This window comes from Balaenoptera borealis (assembly GCF_965194805.1).
Source record: "Balaenoptera borealis genome assembly, chromosome: 5".
Taxonomy (NCBI): Eukaryota; Metazoa; Chordata; class Mammalia; order Artiodactyla; family Balaenopteridae; genus Balaenoptera; species Balaenoptera borealis.
Genome location: NC_138862.1, coordinates 106651593 through 106678159, shown reverse-complemented (window position 1 = coordinate 106678159; position 26567 = coordinate 106651593).

Here is a 26567-nt window from a genome sequence, read left to right as displayed (position 1 = left end):
AAAGAAGTTGTGGTCCTTATGTACAATGGAATATCACTCAGCCATGAAATCAATGTCATGAGGCTAGTAGCAGCATGATGAGTGGATTTAGGTACGACGATTCTAAGTGAAATAAGTCACACAGAAAAAGACACTTATCATAAGATATCACTTATAGAGGGAATGTAAAAACCGCTACACTTGAACTGAATTACAAAACAGAACAGAGTCACACGTTTAGAAAACACACTATGGCTGCTTAACGGGAAAGGTGAGGTGGGGTGATGCATAAAACAAGGGTTTCAAATTAGCTCAGATACCGTTCCATAAACCCAATATGTAATAGACAAGACCTACTCCTTGCTCAGTGAACTGGACTCAACACCCCCTATTCACCGCACAAGAATATATCTGACTAGTAAGAAACTTAAAACCTATGTATTGATATCTCTCTGTAAGTGAGTCAAGTGGGTGTAAAGCGGCATACACACAGCAGTGAAAAGCAGCTAAACCCCACTATAAACATCAATTACTTTTAAAAACCCGTGAAACAAAGACAGTGAAAGAGAGAGAAATGCTTACAAAATTCGTTCAGGGGCTGTGATGCAACCTGGATTGACCATACCTAGACCCACAGCTGGGTGAGACATAAGGGTGGACACTCTTTGGGCTGAGAGGTTTGGTGAGGTTGGGTGAGCAAACGCTGACCCTTTCAAGTAATACTGCATGGTACCCATCCCATGGGTCCCAAAACTCCAGGTTCAAGGGCACCTTCCTATATCGAAATCTTGCATGAGAAACCCAGAAGATGGTACACCATGCGATCGGGAAAGGTTTCTAAAACGCACCTCATTTCTCATCTCCTTGGGCTCGGGTTCGCCATTCCAGCCGCTTTACCAGCAATCTCCCTACTTGAAGGATCAGCACCTTTAACCTCCGGTTCCGAAAAGGTTGCAATTTGTCCTGAGGATGAACGGGAAGAGGGGGAACCAATGAGAGACTAGCTCTAGGTGTTGGGACAGGCACAGGTCACTCTATTTTCCCATCAGGAAGAAGAAATAACCACAGGCTCAGCCTGCTCCCCGGAACCAGAATAGGGCCTGAAGCAATCCTGCGCTTTTGCGGCCAGCTCCCACAAAAGCGAGTTGACAAATGGAGCTCAGGGTCACTGCAATTCACAAACCTGCAGAGTTATAAATGGTAACTCTCGTCCACAAATATATTGAGGGAAGGCAACGAAGAGGATTTGAAAGCAAGGCAGAATTGCAGGAAACAGATTTCAGGAGGTAGATTCGAATCGCCTTGAAAGCACATGAAAAGCGGCAAAACGTCGACAATGGTGCCCTTGGCCAAAAAGGGCGTATGCGTTTTTTCCTGAATATATTCAGGAAAAAACGCATACGCCCTTTTTGGCCAACCAAGCAAGCTGGAAAGGCAAATCAGCGCTACAAAGAAGGCTCGCTTCCCGTCGGTCAAAAGGGCCATGCTGAAAAAAGTGTAAAAACCAGAAATGCAGGACAGGCCATGGAGAAATGGGAGCCTTGCTACGCTGATGGGCGGGTTGTAAATGGCCAACAGACACTCTGGAGAAGTGTACGGTGTGTCCTGAAACATCTAAAAAACACAGCTTAGAGAGCATAGGGCACTTCCGCTCATGGGCGTATAAATTGGGAAAACTAAAAATCAGCAAGACACAGGCACCCCAAGGTTTAGGGCTGCTCTGTTGACAAGAACCTCCACTTCATTACACCTTAAATATCCCAGGAAAGAGAAAAACGGATAAAGAAGTTGTGGTCCTTATGTACAATGGAATATCACTCAGCCATGAAATCAATGTCATGAGGCTAGTAGCAGCATGATGAGTGGATTTAGGTACGACGATTCTAAGTGAAATAAGTCACACAGAAAAAGACACTTATCATAAGATATCACTTATAGAGGGAATGTAAAAACCGCTACACTTGCACTGAATTACAAAACAGAACAGAGTCACACGTTTAGAAAACACACTATGGCTGCTTAACGGGAAAGGTGAGGTGGGGTGATGCATAAAACAAGGGTTTCAAATTAGCTCAGATACCGTTCCATAAACCCAATATGTAATAGACAAGACCTACTCCTTGCTCAGTGAACTGGACTCAACACCCCCTATTCACCGCACAAGAATATATCTGACTAGTAAGAAACTTAAAACCTATGTACTGATACCTCTCTGTAAGTGAGTCAAGTGGGTGTAAAGCGGCATAAACACAGCAGTGAAAAGCAGCTAAACCCCAGTATAAAAATCAATTACTTTTAAAAACCCGTGAAACAAAGACAGTGAAAGAGAGAGAAATGCTTACAAAATTCGTTCAGGGGCTGTGATGCAACCTGGATTGACCATACCTAGACCCACAGCTGGGTGAGACATAAGGGTGGACACGCTTGGGGCTGAGAGTTCTGGTGAGGTTGGGTGAGCAAACGCAGACCCTTTCAAGTAATACTGCATGGTACCCATCCCATGGGTCCCAAATCTCCAGGTTCAAGGGCACCTTCCTACATCGAAAACTTGCATGAGAAACCCAGAAGATGGTACACCATGCGATCGGGAAAGGTTTCTAAAACGCACCTCGTTTCTCATGTCCTTGTGCTTGGGTTCGCCATTCCAGCCGCTTTACCAGCAATCTCCCTACTTGAAGGATCAGCACCTTTAACCTCCGGTTCCAAAAAGGTTGCAATTTGTCCTGAGGATGAACGGGAAGAGGGGGAACCAATGAGAGACTAGCTCTAGGTGTTGGGACAGGCACAGGTCACTCTATTTTCCCATCAGGAAGAAGAAATAACCACAGGCTCAGCCTGCCCCCCGGAACCAGAATAGGGCCTGAAGCAATCCTGCGCTTTTGCGGCCAGCTCCCACTAAAGCGAGTTGACAAATGGAGCTCAGGGTCACTGCAATTCACAAACCTGCAGAGTTATAAATGGTAACTCTCGTCCACAAATATATTGAGGGAAGGCAACGAAGAGGATTTGAAAGCAAGGCAGAATTGCAGGAAACAGATTTCAGCAGGTAGATTCGAATCACCTGGAAAGCACATGAAAAGCGGCAAAACGTCGACAATGATGCCCTTGGCCAAAAAGGGCGTATGCGTTTTTTCCTGAATATATTCAGGAAAAAACGCATACGCCCTTTTTGGCCAACCAAGCAAGCTGGAAAGGCAAATCAGCGCTACAAAGAAGGCTCGCTTCCTGTCGGTCAAAAGGGCCATGCTGAAAAAAGTGTAAAAACCAGAAATGCAGGACAGGCCATGGAGAAATGGGAGCCTTGCTACGCTGATGGGCGGGTTGTAAATGGCCAACAGACACTCTGGAGAAGTGTACGGTGTGTCCTGAAACATCTAAAAAACACAGCTTAGAGAGCATAGGGCACTTCCGCTCATGGGCGTATAAATTGGGAAAACTAAAAATCAGCAAGACACAGGCACCCCAAGGTTTAGGGCTGCTCTGTTGACAAGAAGCTCCACTTCATTACACTTTAAATATCCCAGGAAAGAGAAAAACGGATAAAGAAGTTGTGGTCCTTATGTAAAATGGAATATCACTCAGCCATGAAATCAATGTCATGAGGCTAGTAGCAGCATGATGAGTGGATTTAGGTACGACGATTCTAAGTGAAATAAGTCACACAGAAAAAGACACTTATCATAAGATATCACTTATAGAGGGAATGTAAAAACCGCTACACTTGAACTGAATTACAAAACAGAACAGAGTCACACGTTTAGAAAACACACTATGGCTGCTTAACGGGAAAGGTGAGGTGGGGTGATGCATAAAACAAGGGTTTCAAATTAGCTCAGATACCGTTCCATAAACCCAATATGTAATAGACAAGACCTACTCCTTGCTCAGTGAACTGGACTCAACACCCCCTATTCACCGCACAAGAATATATCTGACTAGTAAGAAACTTAAAACCTATGTATTGATATCTCTCTGTAAGTGAGTCAAGTGGGTGTAAAGCGGCATAAACACAGCAGTGAAAAGCAGCTAAACCCCACTATAAAAATCAATTACTTTTAAAAACCCGTGAAACAAAGACAGTGAAAGAGAGAGAAATGCTTACAAAATTCGTTCAGGGGCTGTGATGCAACCTGGTTTGACCATACCTAGACCCACAGCTGGGTGAGACATAAGGGTGGACACTCTTTGGGCTGAGAGGTTTGGTGAGGTTGGGTGAGCAAACGCAGACCCTTTCAAGTAATACTGCATGGTACCCATCCCATGGGTCCCAAAACTCCAGGTTCAAGGGCACCTTCCTACATCGAAAACTTGCATGAGAAACCCAGAAGATGGTACACCATGCGATCGGGAAAGGTTTCTAAAACGCACCTCATTTCTCATCTCCTTGGGCTCGGGTTCGCCATTCCAGCCGCTTTACCAGCAATCTCCCTACTTGAAGGATCAGCACCTTTAACCTCCGGTTCCGAAAAGGTTGCAATTTGTCCTGAGGATGAACGGGAAGAGGGGGAACCAATGAGAGACTAGCTCTAGGTGTTGGGACAGGCACAGGTCACTCTATTTTCCCATCAGGAAGAAGAAATAACCACAGGCTCAGCCTGCTCCCCGGAACCAGAATAGGGCCTGAAGCAATCCTGCGCTTTTGCGGCCAGCTCCCACAAAAGCGAGTTGACAAATGGAGCTCAGGGTCACTGCAATTCACAAACCTGCAGAGTTATAAATGGTAACTCTCGTCCACAAATATATTGAGGGAAGGCAACGAAGAGGATTTGAAAGCAAGGCAGAATTGCAGGAAACAGATTTCAGGAGGTAGATTCGAATCGCCTTGAAAGCACATGAAAAGCGGCAAAACGTCGACAATGGTGCCCTTGGCCAAAAAGGGCGTATGCGTTTTTTCCTGAATATATTCAGGAAAAAACGCATACGCCCTTTTTGGCCAACCAAGCAAGCTGGAAAGGCAAATCAGCGCTACAAAGAAGGCTCGCTTCCCGTCAGTCAAAAGGGCCATGCTGAAAAAAGTGTAAAAACCAGAAATGCAGGACAGGCCATGGAGAAATGGGAGCCTTGCTACGCTGATGGGCGGGTTGTAAATGGCCAACAGACACTCTGGAGAAGTGTACGGTGTGTCCTGAAACATCTAAAAAACACAGCTTAGAGAGCATAGGGCACTTCCGCTCATGGGCGTATAAATTGGGAAAACTAAAAATCAGCAAGACACAGGCACCCCAAGGTTTAGGGCTGCTCTGTTGACAAGAACCTCCACTTCATTACACCTTAAATATCCCAGGAAAGAGAAAAACGGATAAAGAAGTTGTGGTCCTTATGTACAATGGAATATCACTCAGCCATGAAATCAATGTCATGAGGCTAGTAGCAGCATGATGAGTGGATTTAGGTACGACGATTCTAAGTGAAATAAGTCACACAGAAAAAGACACTTATCATAAGATGTCACTTATAGAGGGAATGTAAAAACCGCTACACTTGAACTGAATTACAAAACAGAACAGAGTCACACGTTTAGAAAACACACTATGGCTGCTTAACGGGAAAGGTGAGGTGGGGTGATGCATAAAACAAGGGTTTCAAATTAGCTCAGATACCGTTCCATAAACCCAATATGTAATAGACAAGACCTACTCCTTGCTCAGTGAACTGGACTCAACACCCCCTATTCACCGCACAAGAATATATCTGACTAGTAAGAAACTTAAAACCTATGTACTGATATCTCTCTGTAAGTGAGTCAAGTGGGTGTAAAGCGGCATAAACACAGCAGTGAAAAGCAGCTAAACCCCACTATAAACATCAATTACTTTTAAAAACCCGTGAAACAAAGACAGTGAAAGAGAGAGAAATGCTTACAAAATTCGTTCAGGGGCTGGGATGCAACCTGGATTGACCATACGTAGATCCACAGCTGGGTGAGACATAAGGGTGGACACTCTTGGGGCTGAGAGGTTTGGTGAGGTTGGGTGAGCAAACGCAGACCCTTTCAAGTAATACTGCATGGTACCCATCCCATGGGTCCCAAAACTCCAGGTTCAAGGGAACCTTCCTACATCGAAAACTTGCATGAGAAACCCAGAAGATGGTACACCATGCGATCGGGAAAGGTTTCTAAAACGCACCTCATTTCTCATCTCCTTGGGCTCGGGTTCGCCATTCCAGCCGCTTTACCAGCAATCTCCCTACTTGAAGGATCAGCACCTTTAACCTCCGGTTCCGAAAAGGTTGCAATTTGTCCTGAGGATGAACGGGAAGAGGGGGAACCAATGAGAGACTAGCTCTAGGTGTTGGGACAGGCACAGGTCACTCTATTTTCCCATCAGGAAGAAGAAATAACCACAGGCTCAGCCTGCCCCCCGGAACCAGAATAGGGCCTGAAGCAATCCTGCGCTTTTGCGGCCAGCTCCCACAAAAGCAAGTTGACAAATGGAGCTCAGGGTCACTGCAATTCACAAACCTGCAGAGTTATAAATGGTAACTCTCGTCCACAAATATATTGAGGGAAGGCAACGAAGAGGATTTGAAAGCAAGGCAGAATAGCAGGAAACAGATTTCAGGAGGTAGATTCGAATCGCCTTGAAAGCACATGAAAAGCGGCAAAACGTCGACAATGGTGCCCTTGGCCAAAAAGGGCGTATGCGTTTTTTCCTGAATATATTCAGGAAAAAACGCATACGCCCTTTTTGGCCAACCAAGCAAGCTGGAAAGGCAAATCAGCGCTACAAAGAAGGCTCGCTTCCCGTCGGTCAAAAGGGCCATGCTGAAAAAAGTGTAAAAACCAGAAATGCAGGACAGGCCATGGAGAAATGGGAGCCTTGCTACGCTGATGGGCGGGTTGTAAATGGCCAACAGACACTCTGGAGAAGTGTACGGTGTGTCCTGAAACATCTAAAAAACACAGCTTAGAGAGCATAGGGCACTTCCGCTCATGGGCGTATAAATTGGGAAAACTAAAAATCAGCAAGACACAGGCACCCCAAGGTTTAGGGCTGCTCTGTTGACAAGAACCTCCACTTCATTACACCTTAAATATCCCAGGAAAGAGAAAAACGGATAAAGAAGTTGTGGTCCTTATGTACAATGGAATATCACTCAGCCATGAAATCAATGTCATGAGGCTAGTAGCAGCATGATGAGTGGATTTAGGTACGACGATTCTAAGTGAAATAAGTCACACAGAAAAAGACACTTATCATAAGATGTCACTTATAGAGGGAATGTAAAAACCGCTACACTTGAACTGAATTACAAAACAGAACAGAGTCACACGTTTAGAAAACACACTATGGCTGCTTAACGGGAAAGGTGAGGTGGGGTGATGCATAAAACAAGGGTTTCAAATTAGCTCAGATACCGTTCCATAAACCCAATATGTAATAGACAAGACCTACTCCTTGCTCAGTGAACTGGACTCAACACCCCCTATTCACCGCACAAGAATATATCTGACTAGTAAGAAACTTAAAACCTATGTACTGATATCTCTCTGTAAGTGAGTCAAGTGGGTGTAAAGCGGCATACACACAGCAGTGAAAAGCAGCTAAACCCCACTATAAACATCAATTACTTTTAAAAACCCGTGAAACAAAGACAGTGAAAGAGAGAGAAATGCTTACAAAATTCGTTCAGGGGCTGGGATGCAACCTGGATTGACCATACGTAGATCCACAGCTGGGTGAGACATAAGGGTGGACACTCTTGGGGCTGAGAGGTTTGGTGAGGTTGGGTGAGCAAACGCAGACCCTTTCAAGTAATACTGCATGGTACCCATCCCATGGGTCCCAAAACTCCAGGTTCAAGGGAACCTTCCTACATCGAAAACTTGCATGAGAAACCCAGAAGATGGTACACCATGCGATCGGGAAAGGTTTCTAAAACGCACCTCATTTCTCATCTCCTTGGGCTCGGGTTCGCCATTCCAGCCGCTTTACCAGCAATCTCCCTACTTGAAGGATCAGCACCTTTAACCTCCGGTTCCGAAAAGGTTGCAATTTGTCCTGAGGATGAACGGGAAGAGGGGGAACCAATGAGAGACTAGCTCTAGGTGTTGGGACAGGCACAGGTCACTCTATTTTCCCATCAGGAAGAAGAAATAACCACAGGCTCAGCCTGCCCCCCGGAACCAGAATAGGGCCTGAAGCAATCCTGCGCTTTTGCGGCCAGCTCCCACAAAAGCAAGTTGACAAATGGAGCTCAGGGTCACTGCAATTCACAAACCTGCAGAGTTATAAATGGTAACTCTCGTCCACAAATATATTGAGGGAAGGCAACGAAGAGGATTTGAAAGCAAGGCAGAATAGCAGGAAACAGATTTCAGGAGGTAGATTCGAATCGCCTTGAAAGCACATGAAAAGCGGCAAAACGTCGACAATGGTGCCCTTGGCCAAAAAGGGCGTATGCGTTTTTTCCTGAATATATTCAGGAAAAAACGCATACGCCCTTTTTGGCCAACCAAGCAAGCTGGAAAGGCAAATCAGCGCTACAAAGAAGGCTCGCTTCCCGTCGGTCAAAAGGGCCATGCTGAAAAAAGTGTAAAAACCAGAAATGCAGGACAGGCCATGGAGAAATGGGAGCCTTGCTACGCTGATGGGCGGGTTGTAAATGGCCAACAGACACTCTGGAGAAGTGTACGGTGTGTCCTGAAACATCTAAAAAACACAGCTTAGAGAGCATAGGGCACTTCCGCTCATGGGCGTATAAATTGGGAAAACTAAAAATCAGCAAGACACAGGCACCCCAAGGTTTAGGGCTGCTCTGTTGACAAGAACCTCCACTTCATTACACCTTAAATATCCCAGGAAAGAGAAAAACGGATAAAGAAGTTGTGGTCCTTATGTACAATGGAATATCACTCAGCCATGAAATCAATGTCATGAGGCTAGTAGCAGCATGATGAGTGGATTTAGGTACGACGATTCTAAGTGAAATAAGTCACACAGAAAAAGACACTTATCATAAGATATCACTTATAGAGGGAATGTAAAAACCGCTACACTTGAACTGAATTACAAAACAGAACAGAGTCACACGTTTAGAAAACACACTATGGCTGCTTAACGGGAAAGGTGAGGTGGGGTGATGCATAAAACAAGGGTTTCAAATTAGCTCAGATACCGTTCCATAAACCCAATATGTAATAGACAAGACCTACTCCTTGCTCAGTGAACTGGACTCAACACCCCCTATTCACCGCACAAGAATATATCTGACTAGTAAGAAACTTAAAACCTATGTATTGATATCTCTCTGTAAGTGAGTCAAGTGGGTGTAAAGCGGCATACACACAGCAGTGAAAAGCAGCTAAACCCCACTATAAACATCAATTACTTTTAAAAACCCGTGAAACAAAGACAGTGAAAGAGAGAGAAATGCTTACAAAATTCGTTCAGGGGCTGGGATGCAACCTGGATTGACCATACGTAGATCCACAGCTGGGTGAGACATAAGGGTGGACACTCTTGGGGCTGAGAGGTTTGGTGAGGTTGGGTGAGCAAACGCAGACCCTTTCAAGTAATACTGCATGGTACCCATCCCATGGGTCCCAAAACTCCAGGTTCAAGGGAACCTTCCCACATCGAAAACTTGCATGAGAAACCCAGAAGATGGTACACCATGCGATCGGGAAAGGTTTCTAAAACGCACCTCATTTCTCATCTCCTTGGGCTCGGGTTCGCCATTCCAGCCGCTTTACCAGCAATCACCCTACTTGAAGGATCAGCACCTTTAACCTCCGGTTCCGAAAAGGTTGCAATTTGTCCTGAGGATGAACGGGAAGAGGGGGAACCAATGAGAGACTAGCTCTAGGTGTTGGGACAGGCACAGGTCACTCTATTTTCCCATCAGGAAGAAGAAATAACCACAGGCTCAGCCTGCCCCCCGGAACCAGAATAGGGCCTGAAGCAATCCTACGCTTTTGTGGCCAGCTCCCACTAAAGCGAGTTGACAAATGGAGCTCAGGGTCACTGCAATTCACAAACCTGCAGAGTTATAAATGGTAACTCTCGTCCACAAATATATTGAGGGAAGGCAACGAAGAGGATTTGAAAGCAAGGCAGAATTGCAGGAAACAGATTTCAGGAGGTAGATACGAATCGCCTTGAAAGGACATGAAAAGCGGCAAAATGTCGACAATGATGCCCTTGGCCAAAAAGGGCGTATGCGTTTTTTCCTGAATATATTCAGGAAAAAACGCATACGCCCTTTTTGACCAACCAAGCAAGCTGGAAAGGCAAATCAGCGCTACAAAGAAGGCTCGCTTCCCGTCGGTCAAAAGGGCCATGCTGAAAAAAGTGTAAAAACCAGAAATGCAGGACAGGCCATGGAGAAATGGGAGCCTTGCTACGCTGATGGGCGGGTTGTAAATGGCCAACAGCCACTCTGGAGAAGTGTACGGTGTGTCCTGAAACATCTAAAAAACACAGCTTAGAGAGCATAGGGCACTTCCACTCATGGGCGTATAAATTGGGAAAACTAAAAATCAGCAAGACACAGGCACCCCAAGGTTTAGGGCTGCTCTGTTGACAAGAACCTCCACTTCATTACACCTTAAATATCCCAGGAAAGAGAAAAACGGATAAAGAAGTTGTGGTCCTTATGTACAATGGAATATCACTCAGCCATGAAATCAATGTCATGAGGCTAGTAGCAGCATGATGAGTGGATTTAGGTACGACGATTCTAAGTGAAATAAGTCACACAGAAAAAGACACTTATCATAAGATATCACTTATAGAGGGAATGTAAAAACCGCTACACTTGAACTGAATTACAAAACAGAACAGAGTCACACGTTTAGAAAACACACTATGGCTGCTTTACGGGAAAGGTGAGGTGGGGTGATGCATAAAACAAGGGTTTCAAATTAGCTCAGATACCGTTCCATAAACCCAATATGTAATAGACAAGACCTACTCCTTGCTCAGTGAACTGGACTCAACACCCCCTATTCACCGCACAAGAATATATCTGACTAGTAAGAAACTTAAAACCTATGTACTGATATCTCTCTGTAAGTGAGTCAAGTGGGTGTAAAGCGGCATAAACACAGAAGTGAAAAGCAGCTAAACCCCATTATAAAAATCAATTACTTTTAAAAACCCGTGAAACAAAGACAGTGAAAGAGAGAGAAATACTTACAAAATTCGTTCAGGGGCTGTGATGCAACCTGGATTGACCATACCTAGACCCACAGCTGGGTGAGACATAAGGGTGGACACTCTTGGGGCTGAGAGTTTTGGTGAGGTTGGGTGAGCAAATGCAGACCCTTTCAAGTAATACTGCGTGGTACCCATCTCATGGGTCCCAAATCTCCAGGTTCAAGGGCACCTTCCTACATCGAAAACTTGCATGAGAAACCCAGAAGATGGTACACCATGCGATCGGGAAAGGTTTCTAAAACGCACCTCGTTTCTCATGTCCTTGTGCTTGGGTTCGCCATTCCAGCCGCTTTACCAGCAATCTCCCTACTTGAAGGATCAGCACCTTTAACCTCCGGTTCCAAAAAGGTTGCAATTTGTCCTGAGGATGAACGGGAAGAAGGGGAACCAATGAGAGACTAGCTCTAGGTGTTGGGACAGGCACAGGTCACTCTATTTTCCCATCAGGAAGAAGAAATAACCACAGGCTCAGCCTGCCCCCCGGAACCAGAATAGGGCCTGAAGCAATCCTGCGCTTTTGCGGCCAGCTCCTACTAAAGCGAGTTGACAAATGGAGCTCAGGGTCACTGCAATTCACAAACCTGCAGAGTTATAAATGGTAACTCTCGTCCACAAATATATTGAGGGAAGGCAACGAAGAGGATTTGAAAGCAAGGCAGAATTGCAGGAAACAGATTTCAGGAGGTAGATTCGAATCGCCTTGAAAGCACATGAAAAGCGGCAAAACGTCGACAATGGTGCCCTTGGCCAAAAAGGGCGTATGCGTTTTTTCCTGAATATATTCAGGAAAAAACGCATACGCCCTTTTTGGCCAACCAAGCAAGCTGGAAAGGCAAATCAGCGCTACAAAGAAGGCTCGCTTCCCGTCGGTCAAAAGGGCCATGCTGAAAAAAGTGTAAAAACCAGAAATGCAGGACAGGCCATGGAGAAATGGGAGCCTTGCTACGCTGATGGGCGGGTTGTAAATGGCCAACAGCCACTCTGGAGAAGTGTACGGTGTGTTCTGAAACATCTAAAAAACACAGCTTAGAGAGCATAGGGCACTTCCGCTCATGGGCGTATAAATTGGGAAAACTAAAAATCAGCAAGACACACGCACCCCAAGGTTTAGGGCTGCTCTGTTGACAAGAAGCTCCACTTCATTACACCTTAAATATCCCAGGAAAGAGAAAAACGGATAAAGAAGTTGTGGTCGTTATGTACAATGAATATCACTCAGCTATGAAATCAATGTCATGAGGCTAGTAGCAGCATGATGAGTGAATTTAGGTACGACGATTCTAAGTGAAATAAGTCACACAGAAAAAGACACTTATCATAAGATATCACTTATAGAGGGAATGTAAAAACCGCTACACTTGAACTGAATTACAAAACAGAACAGAGGCACACGTTTAGAAAACACACTATGGCTGCTTAACGGGAAAGGTGAGGTGGGGTGATGCATAAAACAAGGGTTTCAAATTAGCTCAGATACCGTTCCATAAACCCAATATGTAATAGACAAGACTTACTCCTTGCTCAGTGAACTGGACTCAACACCCCCTATTCACCGCACAAGAATATATCTGACTAGTAAGAAACTTAAAACCTATGTATTGATATCTCTCTGTAAGTGAGTCAAGTGGGTGTAAAGCGGCATAAACACAGCAGTGAAAAGCAGCTAAACCCCATTATAAAAATCAATTACTTTTAAAAACCCGTGAAACAAAGACAGTGAAAGAGAGAGAAATACTTACAAAATTCGTTCAGGGGCTGTGATGCAACCTGGATTGACCATACCTAGACCCACAGCTGGGTGAGACATAAGGGTGGACACTCTTGGGGCTGAGAGGTTTGGTGAGGTTGGGTGAGCAAACGCAGACCCTTTCAAGTAATACTGCATGGTACCCATCCCATAGGTCCCAAAACTCCAGGTTCAAGGGAACCTTCCTACATCGAAAACTTGCATGAGAAACCCAGAAGATGGTACACCATGCGATCGGGAAAGGTTTCTAAAACGCACCTCATTTCTCATCTCCTTGGGCTCGGGTTCGCCATTCCAGCCGCTTTACCAGCAATCTCCCTACTTGAAGGATCAGCACCTTTAACCTCCGGTTCCGAAAAGGTTGCAATTTGTCCTGAGGATGAACGGGAAGAGGGGGAACCAATGAGAGACTAGCTCTAGGTGTTGGGACAGGCACAGGTCACTCTATTTTCCCATCAGGAAGAAGAAATAACCACAGGCTCAGCCTGCCCCCCGGAACCAGAATAGGGCCTGAAGCAATCCTGCGCTTTTGCGGCCAGCTCCCACAAAAGCGAGTTGACAAATGGAGCTCAGGGGCACTGCAATTCACAAACCTGCAGAGTTATAAATGGTAACTCTCGTCCACAAATATATTGAGGGAAGGCAACGAAGAGGATTTGAAAGCAAGGCAGAATTGCAGGAAACAGATTTCAGGAGGTAGATTCGAATCGCCTTGAAAGCACATGAAAAGCGGCAAAACGTCGACAATGGTGCCCTTGGCCAAAAAGGGCGTATGCGTTTTTTCCTGAATATATTCAGGAAAAAACGCATACGCCCTTTTTGGCCAACCAAGCAAGCTGGAAAGGCAAATCAGCGCTACAAAGAAGGCTCGCTTCCCGTCGGTCAAAAGGGCCATGCTGAAAAAAGTGTAAAAACCAGAAATGCAGGACAGGCCATGGAGAAATGGGAGCCTTGCTACGCTGATGGGCGGGTTGTAAATGGCCAACAGACACTCTGGAGAAGTGTACGGTGTGTCCTGAAACATCTAAAAAACACAGCTTAGAGAGCATAGGGCACTTCCGCTCATGGGCGTATAAATTGGGAAAACTAAAAATCAGCAAGACACAGGCACCCCAAGGTTTAGGGCTGCTCTGTTGACAAGAACCTCCACTTCATTACACCTTAAATATCCCAGGAAAGAGAAAAACGGATAAAGAAGTTGTGGTCCTTATGTACAATGGAATATCCCTCAGCCATGAAATCAATGGCATGAGGCTAGTAGCAGCATGATGAGTGCATTTAGGTACGACGATTCTAAGTGAAATAAGTCACACAGAAAAAGACACTTATCATAAGATATCACTTATAGAGGGAATGTAAAAACCGCTACACTTGAACTGAATTACAAAACAGAACTGAGTCACACGTTTAGAAAACACACTATGGCTGCTTTACGGGAAAGGTGAGGTGGGGTGATGCATAAAACAAGGGTTTCAAATTAGCTCAGATACCGTTCCATAAACCCAATATGTAATAGACAAGACCTACTCCTTGCTCAGTGAACTGGACTCAACACCCCCTATTCACCGCACAAGAATATATCTGACTAGTAAGAAACTTAAAACCTATGTATTGATATCTCTCTGTAAGTGAGTCAAGTGGGTGTAAAGCGGCATACACACAGCAGTGAAAAGCAGCTAAACCCCACTATAAACATCAATTACTTTTAAAAACCCGTGAAACAAAGACAGTGAAAGAGAGAGAAATGCTTACAAAATTCGTTCAGGGGCTGGGATGCAACCTGGATTGACCATACGTAGATCCACAGCTGGGTGAGACATAAGGGTGGACACTCTTGGGGCTGAGAGGTTTGGTGAGGTTGGGTGAGCAAACGCAGACCCTTTCAAGTAATACTGCATGGTACCCATCCCATGGGTCCCAAAACTCCAGGTTCAAGGGAACCTTCCCACATCGAAAACTTGCATGAGAAACCCAGAAGATGGTACACCATGCGATCGGGAAAGGTTTCTAAAACGCACCTCATTTCTCATCTCCTTGGGCTCGGGTTCGCCATTCCAGCCGCTTTACCAGCAATCTCCCTACTTGAAGGATCAGCACCTTTAACCTCCGGTTCCGAAAAGGTTGCAATTTGTCCTGAGGATGAACGGGAAGAGGGGGAACCAATGAGAGACTAGCTCTAGGTGTTGGGACAGGCACAGGTCACTCTATTTTCCCATCAGGAAGAAGAAATAACCACAGGCTCAGCCTGCCCCCCGGAACCAGAATAGGGCCTGAAGCAATCCTGCGCTTTTGCGGCCAGCTCCCACAAAAGCGAGTTGACAAATGGAGCTCAGGGTCACTGCAATTCACAAACCTGCAGAGTTATAAATGGTAACTCTCGTCCACAAATATATTGAGGGAAGGCAACGAAGAGGATTTGAAAGCAAGGCAGAATAGCAGGAAACAGATTTCAGGAGGTAGATTCGAATCGCCTTGAAAGCACATGAAAAGCGGCAAAATGTCGACAATGGTGCCCTTGGCCAAAAAGGGCGTATGCGTTTTTTCCTGAATATATTCAGGAAAAAACGCATACGCCCTTTTTGGCCAACCAAGCAAGCTGGAAAGGCAAATCAGCGCTACAAAGAAGGCTCGCTTCCCGTCGGTCAAAAGGGCCATGCTGAAAAAAGTGTAAAAACCAGAAATGCAGGACAGGCCATGGAGAAATGGGAGCCTTGCTACGCTGATGGGCGGGTTGTAAATGGCCAACAGACACTCTGGAGAAGTGTACGGTGTGTCCTGAAACATCTAAAAAACACAGCTTAGAGAGCATAGGGCACTTCCGCTCATGGGCGTATAAATTGGGAAAACTAAAAATCAGCAAGACACAGGCACCCCAAAGTTTAGGGCTGCTCCGTTGACAAGAACCTCCACTTCATTACACCTTAAATATCCCAGGAAAGAGAAAAACGGATAAAGAAGTTGTGGTCCTTATGTACAATGGTATATCACTCAGGCATGAAATCAATGTCATGAGGCTAGTAGCAGCATGATGAGTGGATTTAGGTACGATGATTCTAAGTGAAATAAGTCACATAGAAAAAGACACTTATCATAAGATATCACTTATAGAGGGAATGTAAAAACCGCTACACTTGAACTGAATTACAAAACAGAACAGAGTCACACGTTTAGAAAACACACTATGGCTGCTTAACGGGAAAGGTGAGGTGGGGTGATGCATAAAACAAGGGTTTCAAATTAGCTCAGATACCGTTCCATAAACCCAATATGTAATAGACAAGACCTACTCCTTGCTCAGTGAACTGGACTCAACACCCCCTATTCACTGCACAAGAATATATCTGACTAGTAAGAAACTTAAAACCTATGTACTGATATCTCTCTGTAAGTGAGTCAAATGGGTGTAAAGCGGCATAAACACAGCAGTGAAAAGCAGCTAAACCCCATTATAAAAATCAATTACTTTTAAAAACCCGTGAAACAAAGACAGTGAAAGAGAGAGAAATACTTACAAAATTCGTTCAGGGGCTGTGATGCAACCTGGATTGACCATACCTAGACCCACAGCTGGGTGAGACATAAGGGTGGACACTCTTGGGGCTGAGAGTTTTGGTGAGGTTGGGTGAGCAAACACAGACCCTTTCAAGTAATACTGCGTGGTACCCATCCCATGGGTCCCAAATCTCCAGGTTCAAGGGAACCTTCCTACATCGAAAACTTGCATGAGAAACCCAGAAGATGGTACACCATGCGATCGGGAAAGGTTTCTAAAACGCACCTCATTTCTCATCTCCTTGGGCTCGGGTTCGCCATTCCAGCCGCTTTACCAGCAATCTCCCTACTTGAAGGATCAGCACCTTTAACCTCCGGTTCCGAAAAGGTTGCAATTTGTCCTGAGGATGAACGGGAAGAGGGGGAACCAATGAGAGACTAGCTCTAGGTGTTGGGACAGGCACAGGTCACTCTATTTTCCCATCAGGAAGAAGAAATAACCACAGGCTCAGCCTGCCCCCCGGAACCAGAATAGGGCCTGAAGCAATCCTGCACTTTTGCGGCCAGCTCCCACAAAAGCGAGTTGAAAACTGGAGCTCAGGGGCACTGCAATTCACAAACCTGCAGAGTTATAAATGGTAACTCTCGTCCACAAATATATTGAGGGAAGGCAACGAAGAGGATTTGAAAGCAAGGCAGAATTGCAGGAAACAGATTTCAGGAGGTAGATACGAATCGCCTTGAAAGCACATGAAAAGCGGCAAAATGTCGACAATGATGCCCTTGGCCAAAAAGGGCGTATGCGTTTTTTCCTGAATATATTCAGGAAAAAACGCATACGCCCTTTTTGGCCAACCAAGCAAGCTGGGAAGGCAAATCAGCACTACAAAGAAGGCTCGCTTCCCGTCGGTCAAAAGGGCCATGCTGAAAAAAGTGTAAAAACCAGAAATGCAGGACAGGCCATGGAGAAATGGGAGCCTTGCTACGCTGATGGGCGGGTTGTAAATGGCCAACAGCCACTCTGGAGAAGTGTACGGTGTGTCCTGAAACATCTAAAAAACACAGCTTAGAGAGCATAGGGCACTTCCGCTCATGGGCGTATAAATTGGGAAAACTAAAAATCAGCAAGACACACGCACCCCAAGGTTTAGGGCTGCTCTGTTGACAAGAAGCTCCACTTCATTACACCTTAAATATCCCAGGAAAGAGAAAAACGGATAAAGAAGTTGTGGTCGTTATGTACAATGAATATCACTCAGCCATGAAATCAATGTCATGAGGCTAGTAGCAGCATGATGAGTGGATTTAGGTACGACGATTCTAAGTGAAATAAGTCACACAGAAAAAGACACTTATCATAAGATATCACTTATAGAGGGAATGTAAAAACCGCTACACTTGAACTGAATTACAAAACAGAACAGAGTCACACGTTTAGAAAACACACTATGGCTGCTTAACGGGAAAGGTGAGGTGGGGTGATGCATAAAACAAGGGTTTCAAATTAGCTCAGATACCGTTCCATAAACCCAATATGTAATAGACAAGACCTACTCCTTGCTCAGTGAACTGGACTCAACACCCCCTATTCACCGCACAAGAATATATCTGACTAGTAAGAAACTTAAAACGTATGTACTGATATCTCTCTGTAAGTGAGTCAAGTGGGTGTAAAGCGGCATAAACACAGCAGTGAAAAGCAGCTAAACCCCATTATAAAAATCAATTACTTTTAAAAACCCGTGAAACAAAGACAGTGAAAGAGAGAGAAATACTTACAAAATTCGTTCAGGGGCTGTGATGCAACCTGGATTGACCATACCTAGATCCACAGCTGGGTGAGACATAAGGGTGGACACTCTTGGGGCTGAGAGGTTTGGTGAGGTTGGGTGAGCAAACGCAGACCCTTTCAAGTAATACTGCATGGTACCCATCCCATGGGTCCCAAAACTCCAGGTTCAAGGGAACCTTCCTACATCGAAAACTTGCATGAGAAACCCAGAAGATGGTACACCATGCGATCGGGAAAGGTTTCTAAAACGCACCTCGTTTCTCATGTCCTTGTGCTTGGGTTCGCCATTCCAGCCGTTTTACCAGCAATCTCCCTACTTGAAGGATCAGCACCTTTAACCTCCGGTTCCGAAAAGGTTGCAATTTGTCCTGAGGATGAACGGGAAGAGGGGGAACCAATGAGAGACTAGCTCTAGGTGTTGGGACAGGCACAGGTCACTCTATTTTCCCATCAGGAAGAAGGAATAACCACAGGCTCAGCCTGCTCCCCGGAACCAGAATAGGGCTTGAAGCAATCCTGCGCTTTTGCGGCCAGCTCCCACAAAAGCGAGTTGACAAATGGAGCTCAGGGTCACTGCAATTCACAAACCTGCAGAGTTATAAATGGTAACTCTCGTCCACAAATATATTGAGGGAAGGCAACGAAGAGGATTTGAAAGCAAGGCAGAATTGCAGGAAACAGATTTCAGGAGGTAGATTCGAATCGCCTTGAAAGCACATGAAAAGCGGCAAAACGTCGACAATGGTGCCCTTGGCCAAAAAGGGCGTATGCGTTTTTTCCTGAATATATTCAGGAAAAAACGCATACGCCCTTTTTGGCCAACCAAGCAAGCTGGAAAGGCAAATCAGCGCTACAAAGAAGGCTCGCTTCCCGTCGGTCAAAAGGGCCATGCTGAAAAAAGTGTAAAAACCAGAAATGCAGGACAGGCCATGGAGAAATGGGAGCCTTGCTACGCTGATGGGCGGGTTGTAAATGGCCAACAGACACTCTGGAGAAGTGTACGGTGTGTCCTGAAACATCTAAAAAACACAGCTTAGAGAGCATAGGGCACTTCCGCTCATGGGCGTATAAATTGGGAAAACTAAAAATCAGCAAGACACAGGCACCCCAAGGTTTAGGGCTGCTCTGTTGACAAGAACCTCCACTTCATTACACCTTAAATATCCCAGGAAAGAGAAAAACGGATAAAGAAGTTGTGGTCCTTATGTACAATGGAATATCACTCAGCCATGAAATCAATGTCATGAGGCTAGTAGCAGCATGATGAGTGGATTTAGGTACGACGATTCTAAGTGAAATAAGTCACACAGAAAAAGACACTTATCATAAGATGTCACTTATAGAGGGAATGTAAAAACCGCTACACTTGAACTGAATTACAAAACAGAACAGAGTCACACGTTTAGAAAACACACTATGGCTGCTTAACGGGAAAGGTGAGGTGGGGTGATGCATAAAACAAGGGTTTCAAATTAGCTCAGATACCGTTCCATAAACCCAATATGTAATAGACAAGACCTACTCCTTGCTCAGTGAACTGGACTCAACACCCCCTATTCACCGCACAAGAATATATCTGACTAGTAAGAAACTTAAAACCTATGTACTGATACCTCTCTGTAAGTGAGTCAAGTGGGTGTAAAGCGGCATAAACACAGCAGTGAAAAGCAGCTAAACCCCATTATAAAACTCAATTACTTTTAAAAACCCGTGAAACAAAGACAGTGAAAGAGAGAGAAATGCTTACAAAATTCGTTCAGGGGCTGTGATGCAACCTGGATTGACCATACCTAGACCCACAGCTGGGTGAGACATAAGGGTGGACACTCTTGGGGCTGAGAGTTCTGGTGAGGTTGGGTGAGCAAACGCAGACCCTTTCAAGTAATACTGCGTGGTACCCATCCCATGGGTCCCAAATCTCCAGGTTCAAGGGCACCTTCCTACATCGAAAACTTGCATGAGAAACCCAGAAGATGGTACACCATGCGATCGGGAAAGGTTTCTAAAACGCACCTCGTTTCTCATGTCCTTGTGCTTGGGTTCGCCATTCCAGCCGCTTTACCAGCAATCTCCCTACTTGAAGGATCAGCACCTTTAACCTCCGGTTCCAAAAAGGTTGCAATTTGTCCTGAGGATGAACGGGAAGAGGGGGAACCAATGAGAGACTAGCTCTAGGTGTTGGGACAGGCACAGGTCACTCTATTTTCCCATCAGGAAGAAGAAATAACCACAGGCTCAGCCTGCCCCCCGGAACCAGAACAGGGCCTGAAGCCATCCTGCGCTTTTGCGGCCAGCTCCCTAAAAAGCGAGTTGTAAAATGGAGGTTCAGGGCACTGCAATTCACAAACCTGCAGAGTTATAAATGATAACTCTCGTCCACAAATATATTGAGGGAAGGCAAAGAAGAGGATTTGAAATCAAGGCAGAATTGCACGAAACAGATTTCAGGAGGTAGATACGAATCGCCTTTAAAGCACATGAAAAGCGGCAAAACGTTGACAATGATGCCCTTGGCCAAAAAGGGCGTATGCGTTTTTTCCTGAATATATTCAGGAAAAAACGCATACGCCCTTTTTGGCCAACCAAGCAACCTGGAAAGGCAAATCAGCGCTACAGAGAAGTCTCGCTTCCCATCGGTCAAAAGGGCCATGCTGAAAAAAGTGTCAAAACCAGAAATGCAGGACAGGCCATGGAGAAATGGGAGCCTTGCTACACTGATGGGCGGGATGTAAATTGCCAACAGCCACTCGGGAGAAGTGTACGGTGTGTCCTGAAACATCTGAAAAACACAGCTTAGAGAGCATAGGGCACTTCCACTCATGGGGGTATAAATTGGGAAAATTAAAAATCAGCAAGACACAAGCACCCCAAAGTTGAGGGCTGCTCTGTTGACAAGGACCTCCACTTCATTCCACCTTAAATATCCCAGGAAAGAGAAAAATGGATAAAGAAGTTGTGGTCCTTATGTACAATGGAATATCACTCAGCCATGAAACCAATGTCATAAGGTTAGTAGCAGCATGATGAGTGGATTTAGGTACGACGATTCTAACTGAAATAAGTCACACAGAAAAGGACACTTCTCATAAGGTATCACTTTTAGAGGGAATGTAAAAACCGTTACACTTGAACTGAATTACAAAACAGAACAGAGTCACACATGCAGAAAACAGACTATGGCTGCTTAACGGGAAAGGTGAGGTGGGGTGATACATAAAACAAGGGTATCAAATTAGCTCAGATACCGTTCCATAAACCCAATATGTAGTAGACAAGACCTACTCCTTGCTCAGAGAACTGTACTCAACACGCCCTATTCACCGCACAAGAATATATCTGACTAGTAATAATCTTGAAACCTATGTATTGATATCTCTCTGTTAGTGTGTCAAGTGGGTGTAAAGCGGCATAAACACAGCCGTGAAAAGCAGCTAAACCCCATTATGAAAATAAATTACTTTGAAAAACCCATGAAACAACGACAGTGAAACTGATAGAAATTCTTACACAATGAGTTCAGGGGCTGTGATGCAACCTGGATTGACCATATCTAGACCCACAGCTGGATGAGACATAAGGGTGGACACTCTTGGGGCTGAGAGGTTTGGTGAGGTTGGGTGAGCAAACGCAGACCCTTTAAAGTAATACTGCGTGGAACCCATCGCATGGGTCCCAAATCTCCAGGTTCAAGGGCATCTTCCTACATCGAAAACATGCATGAGAAACCCAGAAGATGGTACACCGTGTGATGGGGAAAGGTTTCTAAAACGCACCTCATTTCTCACCTCCTTGTGCCCGGGTTCGCCATTCCAGCCGCTTTACTAGCAGTCTCCCTACTTGGAGCATCAGCACCTTTAACCTCCTGTTCCGTACAGGTTGCAATTTGTCCTGAGGATGAACGGGAAGACGGGGAACCAACGAGAGACTAGCTCTTGGTGTCGGGACAGGCACAGGTCAGTCTATTTTCCCATCAGGAAGAAGAATTAACCACAGGCTCAGCCTGCCCCCCGGAACCAGAACAGGGCCTGAAGCCATCCTGCGCTTTTGCGGCCAGCTCCCAAAAAAGCGAGTTGTAAAATGGAGGTTCAGGGCACTGCAATTCACAAACCTGCAGAGTTATAAATGATAACTCTCGTCCACAAATATATTGAGGGAAGGCAAAGAAGAGGATTTGAAATCAAGGCAGAATTGCACGAAACAGATTTCAGGAGGTAGATACGAATCGCCTTTAAAGCACATGAAAAGCGGCAAAACGTTGACAATGATGCCCTTGGCCAAAAAGGGCGTATGCGTTTTTTCCTGAATATATTCAGGAAAAAACGCATACGCCCTTTTTGGCCAACCAAGCAACCTGGAAAGGCAAATCAGCGCTACAGAGAAGTCTCGCTTCCCATCGGTCAAAAGGGCCATGCTGAAAAAAGTGTCAAAACCAGAAATGCAGGACAGGCCATGGAGAAATGGGAGCCTTGCTACACTGATGGGCGGGATGTAAATTGCCAACAGCCACTCTGGAGAAGTGTACGGTGTGTCCTGAAACATCTGAAAAACACAGCTTAGAGAGCATAGGGCACTTCCACTCATGGGGGTATAAATTGGGAAAATTAAAAATCAGCAAGACACAAGCACAACAAAGTTGAGGGCTGCTCTGTTGACAAGGACCTCCACTTCATTCCACCTTAAATATCCCAGGAAAGAGAAAAATGGATAAAGAAGTTGTGGTCCTTATGTACAATGGAATATCACTCAGCCATGAAACCAATGTCATAAGGTTAGTAGCAGCATGATGAGTGGATTTAGGTACGACGATTCTAACTGAAATAAGTCACACAGAAAAGGACACTTCTCATAAGGTATCACTTTTAGAGGGAATGTAAAAACCGTTACACTTGAACTGAATTACAAAACAGAACAGAGTCACACATGCAGAAAACAGACTATGGCTGCTTAACGGGAAAGGTGAGGTGGGGTGATACATAAAACAAGGGTATCAAATTAGCTCAGATACCGTTCCATAAACCCAATATGTAGTAGACAAGACCTACTCCTTGCTCAGAGAACTGGACTCAACACGCCCTATTCACCGCACAAGAATATATCTGACTAGTAATAATCTTGAAACCTATGTATTGATATCTCTCTGTTAGTGTGTCAAGTGGGTGGAAAGCGGCATAAACACAGCCGTGAAAAGCAGCTAAACCCCATTATGAAAATAAATTACTTTTTCAAACCCATGAAACAACGACAGTGAAAGAGATAGAAATTCTTACACAATGAGTTCAGGGGCTGTGATGCAACCTGGATTGACCATATCTAGACCCACAGCTGGATGAGACATAAGGGTGGACACTCTTGGGGCTGAGAGGTTTGGTGAGGTTGGGTGAGCAAACGCAGACCCTTTAAAGTAATACTGCGTGGTACCCATCGCATGGGTCCCAAATCTCCAGGTTCAAGGGCATCTTCCTACATCGAAAACATGCATGAGAAACCCAGAAGATGGTACACCGTGTGATGGGGAAAGGTTTCTAAAACGCACCTCATTTCTCATCTGCTTGTGCCCGGGTTCGCCATTCCAGCCCCTTTACTAGCAATCTCCCTACTTGGAGCATCAGCACCTTTAACCTCCTGTTCCGTACAGGTTGCAATTTGTACTGAGGATGAACGGGAAGACGTGGAACCAATGAAAGACTAGCTCTTGGTGTTGGGACAGGCACAGGTCACTCTATTTTCCCATCAGGAAGAAGAATTAACCACAGGCTCAGCCTGCCCCCCGGAACCAGAACAGGGCCTGAAGCCATCCTGAGCTTTTGCGGCCATCTCCCAAAAACGCGAGTTGTAAAATGGAGGTTCAGGGCACTGCAATTCACAAACCTGCAGAGTTATAAATGATACCTCTCGTCCACAAATATATTGAGGGAAGGCAAAGAAGAGGATTTGAAATCAAGGCAGAATTGCACGAAACAGATTTCAGGAGGTAGATACGAATCGCCTTTAAAGCACATGAAAAGCGGCAAAACGTTGACAATGATGCCCTTGGCCAAAAAGGGCGTATGCGTTTTTTCCTGAATATATTCAGGAAAAAACGCATACGCCCTTTTTGGCCAACCAAGCAACCTAGAAAGGCAAATCAGCGCTACAAAGAAGTCTCGCTTCCCATCGGTCAAAAGGGCCATGCTGAAAAAAGTGTCAAAACCAGAAATGCAGGACAGGCCATGGAGAAATGGGAGCCTTGCTACACTGATGGGCGGGATGTAAATTGCCAACAGCCACTCTGGAGAAGTGTACGGTGTGTCCTGAAACATCTGAAAAACACAGCTTAGAGAGCATAGGGCACTTCCACTCATGGGGGTATAAATTGGGAAAATGAAAAATCAGCAAGACACAAGCACCCCAAAGTTGAGGGCTGCTCTGTTTACAAGGACCTCCACTTCATTCCACCTTAAATATCCAAGGAAAGAGAAAAATGGATGAAGGAGTTGTGGTCCTTATGTACAATGGAATATCACTCAGCCATGAAATCAATGTCATAAGGCTAGTAGCAGCATGATGAGTGGATTTAGGTACGACGATTCTAAGTGAAATAAATCACACAGAAAAGGACACTTCTCATAAGGTATCACTGATAGAGGGAATGTAAAAACCGTTACACTTGAACTGAATTACAAAACAGAACGAGTCACACATGCAGAAAACACACTATGGCTGCTTAACGGGAAAGGGGAGGTGGGGTGATACATAAAACAAGGGTTTCAAATTAGCTCAGATACCGTTCCATAAACCCAATGTGTAATAGACAAGACCTACTCCTTGCTCAGAGAACTGGACTCAACACGCCGTATTCACCGCACAAGAATATATCTGACTAGTAATAATCTTAAAACCTATGTATTGATATCTCTCTGTTAGTGTGTCAAGTGGGTGTAAAGCAGCATAAACACAGCAGTGAAAAGCAGCTAAACCCCATTATGAAAATAAATTACTTTGAAAAACCCATGAAACAACGACAGTGAAAGAGATAGAAATTCTTACACAATGAGTTCAGGGGCTGTGATGCAACCTGGATTGACCATATCTAGACCCACAGCTGGATGAGACATAAGGGTGGACACTCTTGGGGCTGAGAGGTTTGGTGAGGTTGGGTGAGCAAACGCAGACCCTTTAAAGTAATACTGCGTGGTACCCATCGCATGGGTCCCAAATCTCCAGGTTCAAGGGCATCTTCCTACATCGAAAACATGCATGAGAAACCCAGAAGATGGGTACACCGTGTGATGGGGAAAGGTTTCTAAAACGCACCTCATTTCTCATCTCCTTGTGCCCGGGTTCGCCATTCCAGCCGCTTTACTAGCAGTCTCCCTACTTGGAGCATCAGCACCTTTAACCTCCTGTTCCGTACAGGTTGCAATTTGTCCTGAGGATGAACGGGAAGACCGGGAACCAACGAGAGACTAGCTCTTGGTGTCGGGACAGGCACAGGTCACTCTATTTTCCCATCAGGAAGAAGAATTAACCACAGGCTCAGCCTGCCCCCCGGAACCAGAACAGGGCCTGAAGCCATCCTGCGCTTTTGCGGCCAGCTCCCAAAAAAGCGAGTTGTAAAATGGAGGTTCAGGGCACTGCAATTCACAAACCTGCAGAGTTATAAATGATAACTCTCGTCCACAAATATATTGAGGGAAGGCAAAGAAGAGGATTTGAAATCAAGGCAGAATTGCACGAAACAGATTTCAGGAGGTAGATACGAATCGCCTTTAAAGCACATGAAAAGCGGCAAAACGTTGACAATGATGCCCTTGGCCAAAAAGGGCGTATGCGTTTTTTCCTGAATATATTCAGGAAAAAACGCATACGCCCTTTTTGGCCAACCAAGCAACCTGGAAAGGCAAATCAGCGCTACAGAGAAGTCTCGCTTCCCATCGGTCAAAAGGGCCATGCTGAAAAAAGTGTCAAAACCAGAAATGCAGGACAGGCCATGGAGAAATGGGAGCCTTGCTACACTGATGGGCGGGATGTAAATTGCCAACAGCCACTCTGGAGAAGTGTACGGTGTGTCCTGAAACATCTGAAAAACACAGCTTAGAGAGCATAGGGCACTTCCACTCATGGGGGTATAAATTGGGAAAATTAAAAATCAGCAAGACACAAGCACCCCAAAGTTGAGGGCTGCTCTGTTGACAAGGACCTCCACTTCATTCCACCTTAAATATCCCAGGAAAGAGAAAAATGGATAAAGAAGTTGTGGTCCTTATGTACAATGGAATATCACTCAGCCATGAAACCAATGTCATAAGGTTAGTAGCAGCATGATGAGTGGATTTAGGTACGACGATTCTAACTGAAATAAGTCACACAGAAAAGGACACTTCTCATAAGGTATCACTTTTAGAGGGAATGTAAA